Here is a 14,529-nt window from a genome sequence, read left to right as displayed (position 1 = left end):
CTGGACGCGTCGGAGAACTAGGTCCCCCACCTCGAGAGACCGGGCCCGGACATGGTGCAGATGGTATCGCCGCAGATGATGAGGACATCACTCACTCGGATACATACAATGATCCTCCATTGAACTTTCAAGGTCCAATCACAAGAGCTCGCGCACGACAATTAAATTTAGAGGTGAGCTCGTTCCTAAGCAACTCTTTATATAATTTTGAGAATAGATTACTACCTAATGATTATGTGTTGCTTAGGAATTATGGAGAGGACGAGGAGACACATAGAGGAAGGCTTGGAGGCGTGGAGGAGCAGCTAGGACGTCCAACAACAGCAGGAGGTCTAGTCCAACTCGAGTCCGAATCAGTCTCGACCTCCAGGACCAGCGAGCACTAAAACGGACGCCCAGGACGCATCCGGACTCCGTTTTCGACGATTCACATATGGTTGGAAAGATAATTTCATAAGGAAACCAATGGCGTTGGTCCAAATTCCTTCTGAGTCAACGGGAAATGTCGAAACAAGTCAGCATCCAGAATCTGTCCCGGTGCTGCGTCACCGTTTTTGGTCCGTTGGGCCGTGTATCGTCGTTGAGCCCATTAGGGGGGCGTGACCAGGGGGTGTGATGACCCTTAGACCCATATTATCAGCCGCCGCCGCTCTCGTTAGGGCGGGTTTTTGCTTAGATTATTCTGTCAAGAACAGTTTCGCCGTTTCGTCGGTTTGTGAGACCCCAACTCGTGAGATTAATCATTCATCTGCAATTTGGTTGCATTCTTCCTTGTTCTTGCTTGTGTTCTTCGATTCGCAGGCAAGGATTTTAGCCTTCTTGGCGAGGTCAACCGTGCAACGCCGGTTGATAACCAGAGGAGACGTGGTGCTGCGATTGCGGGGTTTCGGATCGTGTTGTTCGGAAGCCGGATCGACTTGTGTCTCGTTTCCACCAAATCGAGAGTTACCAGAACCTTTCGGAAGATCGGGAACCCTTGTTCATATTACTCCCTGAGCCAGAACTCACACTTGCTGAACTTAGCGTACAGCTGATGTTCTCGGAGTCTGCCCAGAACAACACGGAGATGCCCAATGTGTTCTTGCTCGGTCTTGGAGTATATTAGAATGTCGTCGATGAAAACAATTACAAACTTGTCCAACTCCTCCATGAACACCGAGTTCATAAGGTACATAAAGAAGGCCGGCGCATTAGTCAAGCCAAACGACATAACGGTGAACTCATACAAGCCGTATCGAGTAGAGAACGCTGTCTTTGGAATATCCTCTGGCCGAACCTTAATTTGATGATAGCCCAGCCTCAAGTCAATCTTTGAGAAGACTCGGGCTCCCGTCAACTGATCAAACAAGATGTCAATCCTAGGAAGCGGATACACATTCTTGATTGAGAGGCACCACTCCACCTTTGTAGTACGATTATTAGGGATAACCTTCACTGTTTGTTGTTGTGTTTGTTTCCCCAATGTCAGTTGATGGAGATAAAACGCCAAAGGACTTCAAGGAGTGTGTCAGCCAAGAGCAGCTACAAGCTGTTGTAGACAATGCTCAGAAGGAGATGAAGGAGACAGTCATCAAGGCTATCACTGAAGCGATAATTGAGATGAAACTCGCAAACGCGGTTGAGCGGGTGGACAAACGGTTATCCGAGCTCACCGACAGGGTAAATGCTTTGGAAAACCGTCCTGTGCACAACGAAGATGTGAATGGCAGCAACACCAGTGATGAGTTGTATGATGACGATGTTAATGTTGATCCAGCGGCGACATTGCAAAACAGATTACGGCGTCGTCTTCGCACTAACACCACAGGTATGGGTGGTGTTCCACATCACCACCACCATTGAGGTATGTATAATCGAGCTCATGAAGATCCTTATGCTAAGGTTAAATTTACTATACCTTCTTTTTCGGGACATTATGATGCTGAGGGATATCTTGATTGGGAGATGACAGTAGAGCAAAAATTTAGTGCCCACCAAGTACCTGAACAACATAGAGTTAGACAAGCCACTAGTGAGTTTAAAGATTTTGCTATTATTTGGTGGACTGGTTTAGCTGCAGATGGTGCCACACCTCGTACATGGGAAGAGCTTAAGGTTGCTATGCGTGATAGATTTGTTCCCCCATCTTATCATAGAGACCTGCGTAAGAAATTGATGCGCTTAGAACAGGGAGATAAATCTGTGCAGGATTATTATGGTGAGCTTCAAAAGGGCTTGATGCGTTGTGGCATAGTAGAGGGAAACGAAGATTCTATTTGTCGATTTTATTCGGGTTTGAGACGTGAAATCCAGGATATTATTGATTATAAAGAATTTAACAATGTCAACCAGTTGTTTCAATTTGCTATGCTTGCAGAGAAGGAGTTGCAGGGGCGTGAGCAGCAGGGCAAGTACAAGGCCAGCACCACATACACGCCGCGCACAGGACCATCCTTTGGGCTGTCCAAACCATCCACTTACAGGGCTCCCTCACCAGTAAGCAAGCAACAAGCAGCTACGGCACCAAATCCGGTCACTACACGACTTTCAGGCTCAGGTAAAAATTCTGTTTTGCAGGGACCTTCCAAGAGTGCTTCCTCTGTTGCATCAACGGGACGCACCTCTGGCATTCAGTGCCGTCGCTGCCATGGGTTCGGTCATGTGCAGAAGGATTGCCCAAGTCAGCGGGCATACATTGCAACGGAAGATGGGTACATCAGCGCCTCTGACATTGAGGAAGAAGAAGAAGAAGAACCAGTTGTTGAGGATAGCAACGAAATCTTGGGCAGTGATGACACAGCGACCTATAGGAGCATCATTGTGCAGCGGGCGCTCAGCACAAAGGTACAACAACCAAAGAAGCTGCAACGCCATAACTTGTTCCAGATTTTCTTCGTCATCCAAAATCGGCGAGCACGTGTCATCATCGATGGAGGTAGTTGTAATAATTTGGTGAGTTCAGATTTGGTCAAGAAGCTTGGCTTGACCACACGCCAACACCCCCATCCATATAACCTTCAGTGGTTTAATGATGCTGGAAAAGCTAAGGTAACACAAACTTGCAGAGTTTCTTTTTCCATTGGTTCCTATGCTGATTATATTGACTGTGATGTGGTACCTATGGAAGCTTGCTCACTTTTATTGGGTCGACCTTGGGAATTTGATAATGATGCTATACACCATGGTAGAAGTAATACATATACTTTTATGCATAAAGGAAAGAAAATTACTTTGGTTCCTATGACCCCTGCTGAAATTGTACAAGCTGATAAAGAGCGAGCTGCTAATTTGCGTGATACTAAATCTGAAAATCAGCAAGTTGCTAATTCTCTTTACCCACCTAAAAAGGATAAGTCTGCACCTAGTTCTAAAGTAGAGGGCATAAAATTGAAGGGTGGTGTTATGCTTGCACTAAAAAGTGACCTTGCTGAAATTTCTAATAATGATATTTGCTACACCTTGGTTTGCAAACGAGTTTTGTATTCGCTTGATGATGATATTAGTTCGATACCTCCTGCTGCCACTAACCTTTTGCAGGAGTATGAGGATGTTTTCCCAGCTGAGATACCCCCGGGACTGCCACCTATGAGAGGGATAGAGCATCAAATCGATTTGATCCCGGGAGCAACATTGCCAAATCGTGCTGCGTATCGAGCCAATCCCGAGGAGACTAAGGAAATTCAGCGGCAAGTCCAAGAGCTTTTGGACCGCGGGTATGTACGTGAGAGCCTTAGTCCTTGTGCTGTTCCTGTGATTTTGGTTCCTAAGAAAGATGGTACTTGGCGTATGTGTGTTGATTGTAGAGCAATCAATAACATTACTATTCGATATCGCCATCCTATTCCTAGACTTGATGATATGCTTGATGAGTTGTGTGGCTTTGTAATTTTTACAAAGATTGACTTGCGTAGTGGTTACCACCAAATTAGAATGAAACTTGGAGATGAATGGAAAACAGCTTTCAAAACTAAATTCGGATTATATGAGTGGTTAGTAATGCCTTTTGGTTTAACTAATGCACCTAGCACTTTCATGCGTTTGATGAATGAGGTTTTAAGAGCTTTTATTGGACGATTTGTGGTGGTTTACTTTGATGATATATTGATTTATAGCAAGTCTTTGGATGAACATATGGATCACTTACGTGCTGTTTTTAATGGTTTACGTGATGCACGTTTATTTGGTAACCTTGAGAAGTGCATCTTTTGCACGGATCGAGTCTCTTTTCTTGGCTATGTTATTACTCCACATGGAATTGATGTGGATGAGATGAAAATTGAAGCCATAAAGAGTTGGCCGGTGCCCCAAACCATCAAACAGGTGACAAGTTTTCTTGGACTTGCAGGTTTTTATCATCGTTTCGTGAAGGATTTCAGCGCCATTGCTGCCCCCTTACACGAGTTGACAAAGAAAGGTGTGGTGTTCCATTGGGGTGAGACACAAGAGGAGTCCTTTGACACTTTGAAGGACAAGCTTACGCACGCGCCATTGCTGCAACTTCCAAATTTTGGTAAGACCTTTGAGCTAGAATGTGATGCTAGTGGAGTTGGCATTGGAGGTATTTTGATGCAAGAAGGTAAGCCCGTTGCATACTTTAGCGAAAAATTGCATGGCCCTGTTCTTAATTACTCTACGTATGATAAGGAATTGTATGCACTTGTACGTTCTTTAGAGACGTGGCGTCATTATTTGTGGCCTAAAGAATTTGTTATACATTCAGATCATGAATCGCTTAAGTATCTTCGTTCTCAAAATAATCTGAATCGTAGACATGCTAAGTGGGTTGAATTTATTGAATCTTTTCCTTATGTTATCAAACACAAGAAAGGGAAGGATAATATAATTGCTGATGCTTTGTCTAGACGATATGCTTTGTTGTCCCAACTTGATTATAGAATTTTTGGACTTGACTCAATAAAAGAACAATACGTGCTTGATCCTGATTTTAAAGATGTATTGCTGAACTGTAAAGAGGGACGTACATGGAACAAGTTTGTGATCAATGATGGATTTGTGTTTAGAGCTAACCGTCTATGCATTCCAGTTGGTTCCGTTCATCTTTTGTTGTTGCAGGAAGCACATGGAGGAGGATTGATGGGACATTTTGGTGCTAAGAAGACGGAGGATATGTTGGCCACACATTTCTTTTGGCCAAAGATGAGGAGAGATGTTGAGCGGTTCGTGGCACGCTGTACTACATGTCAAAAGGCTAAGTCTCGCTTGAATCCACATGGTTTGTATATGCCTCTTCCTGTCCCTTCTATTCCTTGGGCAGATATTTCGATGGACTTTGTTTTGGGATTGCCTAGGACTAAGAGGGGGAGGGATAGCATTTTTGTTGTTGTGGATCGTTTTTCTAAGATGGCACATTTTATACCTTGTCATAAAAGTGATGATGCCGTTTATATTGCTGACCTCTTTTTCAAAGAGATTGTTCGCTTGCATGGTATGCCTTCTACTATTGTTTCAGATCGCGACGCTAAATTTTTGAGTCACTTTTGGCGCACTCTATGGAATAAGTTGGGTACAAAACTATTGTTTTCTACTACTTGCCACCCACAAACTGATGGCCAAACGGAGGTAGTGAACCGCACTTTGGGTACCATGTTGAGAGCTATTTTAAAGAAAAATTTGAAGATGTGGGAAGAATGTTTTCCCCACGTGGAGTTTGCTTATAATCGGGCAACACATTCTACCACCAAGGTAAGTCCTTTTCAGGTAGTGTATGGTTTTACCCCTCGCGCTCCTATTGATCTTTTGCCTTTACCTACCACTGAAAGAACACATAGTGATGCTAGTGCACGTGCTGATTTTATTCGTAAGTTGCATGAAACAACTAAAATAAATATCGAAAAGATGAATGAAAAGTATAGAATTGCTGGTAGTGAAGGTAGGAAAGAAGTCAAACTTGAACCGGGTGATTTAGTGTGGTTACATTTAAGAAAAGATAGGTTTCCAGAGCTGCGTAAGTCTAAATTAATGCCAAGAGCTGCTGGTCCTTATAAGATAATTGAGAAAATAAATGATAATACATATAAACTTGAGTTGCCACCCGAGTTCGGGGTTAGTCCTTCTTTTAACATTGCAGATTTGAAACCTTACTTGGGAGCCGATGATGAGCTTGAGTCGAGGACGCCTCCAATTTAAGAGGGGGAGGATGATGAGGACATCACTCCCTCGGATACATACAATGATCCTCTATTGAACTTTCAAGTTCCAATCACAAGAGCTCGCGCACGACAATTAAATTTAGAGGTGAGCTCGTTCCTAAGCAACTCTTTATATAATTTTGAGAATAGATTACTACCTAATGATTATGTGTTGCTTAGGAATCATGGAGAGGACAAGGAGACACATAGAGGAAGGCTTGGAGGCGTGGAGGAGCAGCTAGGACGTCCAACAACAGCAGGAGGTCTAGTCCAACTCGAGTCCGAATCAGTCTCGACCTCCAGGACCAGCGAGCACTAAAACGAACGCCCAGGACGCATCCGGACTCCGTTTTCGACGATTCACATATGGTTGGAAAGATAATTTCATAAGGAAACCAATGGCTTTGGTTTGAGGTCCAAATTCCTTCTGAGTCAATGGAAAACGTCGAAACAAGTCAGCGTCCAGAATCTGTCCCGGTGCTGCGTCACTGTTTTTGGTCCGTTGGGCCGTGTATCGTCGTTGAGCCCATTAGGGGAGCGTGACCAGGGGGTGTGACGACCCTTAGACCCTTATTATCAGCCGCCACTGCTCTCGTTAGGGCGGGTTTTTGCTTAGATTATTCTGTCAAGAACAGTTTCGCCGTTTCGTCGGTTTGTGAGACCCCAACTCGTGAGATTAATCATTCATCTGCAATTTGGTTGCATTCTTCCTTGTTCTTGCTTGTGTTCTTCGATTCGCAGGCAAGGATTTTAGCCTTCTTGGCGAGGTCAACCGTGCAACGCCGGTTGATAACCAGAGGAGACGTGGTGCTGCGATTGCGGGGTTTCGGATCGTGTTGTTCGGAAGCCGGATCGACTTGTGTCTCGTTTCCACCAAATCGAGAGTTACCAGAACCTTTCGGAAGATCGGGAACCCTTGTTCATATTAGTCAGGGTCGGCGGTGTTGAATTCCAAGAAGATCGAATGGCACTTGAGGCCATTCTGCGAGCAGTGCCATCGGACATGATGCCGCGGATAAACTGGAGCACCGTGTTTTTGGTCACCTTGAGGACTGGGACCGCCTCCGGCCACTTGGTGAACTTGTCGATGGCGACGTAAAGGTACTCATAGCCCCCGATTGCTCGGGGGAATGGACCCAGAATGTCCAACCTCCAGACCGCGAAAGGCCATGACAGGGGGATGGTGTGAAGAGCCTGAGCTGGCTGGTGAATCTGCTTTGCGTGGAACTGGCACGCCCTACAGCGCCGAACCAGCTCGGAAGCATCCTGGAGAGCTGTATTCCAGTAGAAACCTTGCCGGAAGGCCTTCCCGGCTAGCGTGCGGAACGATGAATGGCCACCGCACTCGCCCTCGTGGATCTCAGCGAGAAGCTCGCCGCCTTCTGCCTGGGAGATGCATTTCAGGAGGACACCTCCTGCGCTACGCCGGTAGAGATCCCCATCTACTATGGCATAGCGTCTGGACTACCGAGCAACTCTTTCGGCAGACGCCTCATCCCCGGGAAGGGACTTTTCCTTCAAGTACCCTCGGATGTCGGACATCTACGAGGCATCTTGAGAACATTCAGCGAGTGCAGCGCACTCGCCGGACGGTAACACCCTGACGGGGCTTCCCACTGAGGGCACCGCCGGGGTCCCCTGAATTGAGTTCGAGGTTTCCCCTTCGTCCTGTTCGGCAGGCAGGACGGAAGGCCGTGCGAGTCTTTCTTCAAAGACTCCGGCAGGGACGCGCGCACGGGAGGAGGCCAGGTGGGAGAGCTCGTCGGCAGAGTGTTATCGTGGTGAGGGATATACCGCAACTCCAGGCCATCGAAACGCCTCTCCAGCTTCCTGACCGCTGCCACGTACGCCGCCATTTGAGGATCCGTGCACTGGTACTCCTTGGATACCTGGTTGACCACCAGTTGGGAGTCCCCTTTGACTAGGAGGCGACGAATCTCGAGCCCCACCACAGCCCGGAGGCCGGCGATGAGACCTTCATATTCCGCCATGTTGTTGGATGCGCGGAACTGCAACTGCACGACGTACCGATCTCTTCACCCGTTGGGGAGGTGAGAACCACTCTGGCCCCCGCGCCTTTCAGTGAGAGGGAGCCGTCGAAGTGCATGACCCAGTACCCGGGCGCGTCGTGCCCGGGATACGCAGAGATCTCTTCTGGGACGATCTCGGGGACGGGTGTCCACTCTGCCACGAAGTCGGAGAGCGCCTGGCATTTGATCGCCTAGCGACTGACAAAGTGCAGGTCGAATTCCGCCAGCTCCACCGCCCACTTGACAACACGCTCGGTGCCTTCCCGGTTCCGGAGAATGGGTCCCAGTGGATACGTGGTAACCACCGAGACCTTGTGCGCCTGAAAGAGTGGCGCAGCTTCCGGGAAGCGATGAGCACGGAATAGAGCAGCTTCTGAGCCTGGGGATACCTTGTTTTGGCCTCCCGGAGGACTTCACTGACGAAGTACACCGGTCGCTGTACCCGGCAGGCCCGGACGGCGGCTTTACCCGAGGGGCTGTTGTAGCCCCCAGGCTCGGCGGCATGGTCGGGGCTGGCCGGGTGCTTGGGCTTGACTCCCTGGTCGGGAGGAGCAGAGTGCTCGGACTCGACCCCTTGCTCGGGGGGAGCCAAGAGCTCGGGCGCGACCCCTTGCTTGGGGGGAGCCAAGTGCTCGGGCTCGACCCCTTGCTCGGGGGGTGCCACGAGGACGGGTGAGTGCTCGGGGGCCACTGGGAGCTGGGACCCAGCACCTGGCCCCATGCACTCATCATGCTCCACCACCAGCACCATGCTCACGACCTGAGGAGTGGCCGTGACGTTGAGCAGTAGGGGCTCACCTTCGGAGGGAGCCACCAGCACGGGTGGCGAGGTGAGGTACTTCTTCAGATCACGGAAGGCCTGCTCGGCCTCCGGCGTCCAGTCGAAACGACCGGTCTTCTTCAGAAGCTTGAAGAGGGGGAGCCCTCGCTCCCCGAGCTTGGAGATGAAGCGTCCGAGGGCCGCCATGCAGCCGGCGAGACGCTGGACCTCTTTGAGTCGAGCCGGGGGTCGTATCTGCTCGATGGCCCGGATCTTCTCTGGATTGGCCTCGATTCCTCGGCCGGAAACCAAGAAACCGAGGAGCTTGCCCGCCGGCACCCCGAAGACACACTTCTCGGGGTTGAGCTTGAGGCGGGTGGTGCAGAGACTGTTGAAAGTCTCGGCAAGGTCCTCGAGCAGGGTGGCGCGGTCTCGGGACTTGACCATGAGATCGTCGATGTAAGCCTCGACATTGCGGCCAACCTGTGAATCAAGGGTAATGCGAATGGCGCGCTGGAAAGAGGACCCAGCATTGCGCAAACCAAAAGGCATTGATATATAACAGTAAGTCCCCACCGGAGTGGTAAAAGCAGTTTTTTCCTCGTCTCCTACGGCCATGCGGATCTGGTGATACCCAGAGTTTGCATCTAAAAAACATAAAAGATCGCATCCCGCGGTTGCATCTACAATTTGATCAATGTGAGGTAAGGGAAAAGGATCTTTAGGGCAAGTCTCATTTAGGTCGGTGTAGTCCACACACATGCAGAGCTTGCCATTGGCCTTAGGGACGATGACTGGATTTGCCAGCCAGTCGGGATGGAGGACCTCTCGGATAAATCCGGCGTCAAGGAGCTTGCTGACCTGCTCCCGGATAAACTCCTGGCGCTCAGGCGCCTGCCGCCGGACCTTCTGCTTCACCGGGCGGGCGTCCGGGCGCACCGCCAAGTGATGCTCGATCACCTCCCTAGGGATCCCGGGCATGTCGGACGGTTGCCAGGCAAACACGTCTGCGTTGGCCCGGAGGAAGGTGACGAGCGCGCTTTTCTATTTGCTGCCCAGGTCACCGCCGATCCGGACGACCTGGGTAGCGCCTTCGCCCACCACGACCTCCTTCGTAGGAACAAAAGCGTCGGCGGCGAGTCGGGGTTTGGATGAAGAGGGTCCCGGGCCCCCTGTGCAGCCTTCGACTTCGGCCCGCGCTGAAACCAGAGCCATGTACGACTGCTCGGTGCAGGAGACGGCGACGCCAGAGTCGGCGATCACGGAGATGGGGCCCGCTGGGCCCGGCATCTTAACCGTGAGATACGCATAATGCACGGCCATCATGAACTTGGCGAGCGCCGGACGCCCGAGGATGGCGTTGTAGGGGAGGGGGAGCTCCGCGACGTCGAAGAGGACATTCTCCGTGCGGAAGTTATCCCGATTCCCAAAAGTCACGGGTAGCTCGACCTGCCCAAGGGGCAGGGAGTGCCCGGGTGTCACTCCGCAGAAGGGGAGCGACGGCCTTCGGCGCCTGGAGGACACCTATAGCTTTTCAAAAGCCTCCTTGGAGAGGAGGTTGAGGCCTGCACCACCATCGATCAGCACTCTGCCGACTTTGACATTGCAGACTGTGGGGGACACCACCAGGGGTAGTCGCCCCACGGCTGCAGTACTCGCGGGGTGATCGGCCATGCTGAATGTGATCGGGGCATCCGACCACCTCAGGGGCCTGGCGGCCTCCTCGCTCGGGGTTGCCGAGCACATCTCGCGCCGCATGACCTTGATGCCACGGCGCGAGGAAGGCGTGTAGGCGCCTCCGTCGATGAAGGTGACGGCATGCTCGGGCTACTGAAAGCCGAGCTCGGCGTTGTCGGGGGCGGCCTCAGCGTCGCCTCCCCCGCGGGACTCGTCGCGCTCCCTCTGGCGATGCTCGACGAGGCCTTTGACCATACGACACTCCGTGAGATCATGCCATCTGGTCTGGTGTATGGGGCACCATTTGCCTGGCTCGGGTCCCGCGGGAGCGGGGACCCTCGCCGGAGCAGGAGCCCGGCCGGGTGCCAGGGCTCTTGTGGGAGCCGGTGCCCTAGCTGGTGCCGGGGCCCTCGCGGGCGCCGGGGCTCGAGGAGGGGCCCTGGCAGGGGCCCTTGCGGGCGCGGGCCATCTGTCGGCGGCCGCCCGGCGCTCTTGCCGGCGGTCAGGCTCTTGGGCCAGCCTATGGGCGGGGCCCTGGGCCGGCTCGACAGGAGCGGCTTCGCGCTTTCTTCTCTTCTTCTTTTCCCGCCTATCGGAACGGGAAGAACTTGGCTGGTCAGCGGTGGGGCGTGGAGCATGCCACGCCCGGGCCTCCGCCGCCTTGGCGCACTTATCGGCCAGTGCGAAGAGCTCCGCAGTGGTTTCGATTTCGTGCATACCTAGCTTTTCGAGCATCCGCTCGTCGCGGACGCCGTGCCGGAAGGCGACGATGACAGCGTGGGGGGCCACCCGCGGGATGGTGTTGCGGACCTGGCTGAAGCGCGGAATAAAGCGCCGCAGCGTCTCCCCCTCCTGTTGCTTGACGGTGTGGAGGTCTTACTCCAAACCGGGGCGCGCGAATGTGCCCTGAAAATTAGCCACAAACTGGTGGCAGAGGTCATCCCAGGAGCTAATAGACCCTGGGGGTAAGTTCATGAGCCAAGAACGGGCAGAGCCCTTCAAGGCAACATGAAAATAATTCTCCATCACCTTTTCACTGCCTCCGGCCGCTTGAACGGCCGTAGTGTAGATCTGGAGGAACTCGACAGGGTCGATGGACCCGTCGTACTTCTCCGGCAGCTCGGGGCGGAACTTGGAGGGCCACTTGACCCGACGGAGCTCAGTGGTAAAGGCACAGCAACCGGTGCCGTACCCCGTGGCGCGGGCGGGAGTCCTTGGTGGCGAATGCCGGCGAGCCAAGGATTCCCGGTGATCATGGGCCAGGAAAGAGGAAGCCTGATCCTCTGCCTCGGCCTCCTGCCGGGTTTCCCGCTGGCGCTCGAGAGTGACGCGGGCATCCTCATGGCCCCTCCGCTCGTTGAGATGCAAGCAGAGGTCCCGGGCTTCGGACATGGCTAGGGGGGTGGCGCTCCGCCAAGAGGCCCCCCGGCCCGTGCGAACGTTGCCCGTTGATGAGCCGGTTCTGGCAGCGCCACGCTGGGTGGTGGCGTGAGAACTCCTGGCCAGCACCTGGCGGCGAGCAGTGCCGATCAGGGCGACGACATCTTGGATCCACCGACCTTCCGGAGTATTTGGTGTTGCCTGGATGGGCGGATGCCTGAGGAGAGCATGCGCCGCAAGCAGCGCGCTCCCCGGGCTGGCCTCGGTAAAGGCGAGTCTACGCCGAAGTGGCACCCGGCACTGCCCAGAGGCGGACCTGGCGGCCGGGGTTTCGACCACCTGCTGGGGGTCGGAGGGTGCACCGGCGGCGGCGACGGCGGCCCTGCTGGGCCCAGCGCCTTGGTCCCCTTAGGAGGGGAAAGCCGCACGTAAACATTGCGGCTGCTGCTGGGATGCAGCAGCGGCTGGGACCTCCGGTGCGAGGGGCTGCATTTCCTCACTGGAAGTGGAGCCGGAACACTGGAGGCGGTGTCCACCGGCCATTTTTTCCTGTAAAAGAAAACAAATGAACAGATTCAGGGATGTTCCCCCCTACCTGGCGCGCCAGCTGTCGGAGGGTGAACTCCTGTCGCAGGGATCCCGAGAGACCCCTTTTTAGAGATTCGGCTGGGGGGATGATCCTGAATGAGTTCGTCGGAGAAATAAATGGAAGTGGAAATAAATGCAATGGCCGGTGCTGGGGGATGATCGACCTAGTGCAGGGGAAGTAAATGCACCGGAGTTTAGACACGTTCGGGCCGCACGGGGGCGTAATACCCTACTCCTGTGTGGATGCAATATCCTTCCCTGAGGGGATCCCTCAGGGATATATCGGGTTACAAGAATATATTGTCTAACTAAGAGCTTGAGGCTCCCTTGTTCTAGCTCTGCTCAGGCTTGCTTGCAGTGTTCTTCGTCTAAGTGTGGCACGGTCGATTGCTTGGGCTTGTTCTCTCCTCCTATGCTTCGAGTCAATCCAGTGTCTTGGTCCAATCTTCTCTTCTTTCTGTACGCCCATCCTTTTATACACTCGCCGGCCACGACATACCCCAAACGGGAAAGAAGGGGCACAAGTTCCAAGATGTCACGACTGAGAAAGGCGTCATCATTTCCTCTGGGCGAAGTGACAGGGGTGGTGAAAAAACGCGGTGCGCGTCCGATCACCCGTCACTGTGGACGTCCTGGCGCCGGGCGCCGTTGAGAGGGCCCACCGAGCAGCCACAGAGGCACCCGGTGCGCCCACCCTGTCTTGTTCCTCTACCATGGCAGGGTGGCAGGCGGAACACCTTGATCCTGGTAACGTTATCCCGAGATACACCGGATGATACGGCACGGGACCCGTGCAATTAATGGCCCCACGCATCTCTGCCAAAGCATGGCAGGGACTGACACTGCGGCGGGAGCAGTTGGGGATGTCAGGATGTCAGGCCGCGCACGCCCATTAAATGTGGCCTTGGACCTCTGACTGGTTGACACCTCGCCGACGGGCCCCTCGGGGGCCCTTCTGGGTCGTCGGGGCACCGGGTGCTCTCGCACGAACCTTCGGGGAACTGAGTGCTCGGGGGCTGCCACGTGCAACCCCGAGCACACTCTCCTGAGCTCTTTTGCATGAACCTTCGGGGAACCGAGTGCTCGGGGGTTGCCACGTGCAGCCCCGAGCACTCTCTCCCAGTACTTAGCTCTTCTGACCATCGGGGGACTAGGGTACTCGGGGGCGAGTGGGCACCTCCCCGAGCACTTTCTTCCCGGTACTTGGACTCTGTGGGTCATCGGGGAACTGGGGTGCTCAGGGACCAGAGGCTGTGGCCCCGAGCACCTTCTCCCGGAACTTAGATTTTCCTCATCCCGCAGGAGGGACCTCGCAGGATGGTGACACGTGGCGGACGACTGGCCTGGCCTCGGGACTCAGGGACCCTCGATTCCTGATACACCGACAGTAGCCCCCGGGCCCATTGGTAGGTGATGGCACGGAGACTGCAGATGGGCCCTTCGTCGTGGACGAGGCCGAGGCTGGCATGGACGCCACATGGCAGGCTTTCAAGAGGTGGCCCTTTAGACCCGGGCCTCGGGTACGACCTAGCGGGGAGACAAGCGGACGCGCGATCACTCAACTCCCGAAGGGCATGACAATGGTACGGGTGGCATGCGCGGCTGCCGCGCAGATCGAGGAAAATATGCCTGGCAGCCGTTGACGTCGCACGATCGGCGGGAGATACGCCTGGCAGTTGCGTTGACCGAGGAGGCCATCCCGCCGAGCGAACTGTTGGCCGTCAACGTTTGAATTGTGAAATATAAAAGGGGGAGGGGATCGATCCGCCCCCCTCTTTACGCCTTCTTGCAATCTTGCTCTTGTCTCCTTCGTTCTCTGAAGCCCTTAGAAATCTTTCAGGCGATCGGAGTGCTTCTCCTCCTTTCTCTCCACCACCAGAACACCTCCGCTCCCGTCGAGATGCCGAGAGTCGGAGGAGGTCGTCCTGACAGGACTCCGGACGGCGTTCTGCCGGAGTCTCGTCTG

The sequence above is a fragment of the Phragmites australis genome, chromosome 20 (genome assembly GCF_958298935.1).
Source record: "Phragmites australis chromosome 20, lpPhrAust1.1, whole genome shotgun sequence".
Classification (NCBI taxonomy): Eukaryota; Viridiplantae; Streptophyta; class Magnoliopsida; order Poales; family Poaceae; genus Phragmites; species Phragmites australis.
Note: the sequence above shows the minus strand (reverse complement) of the source record.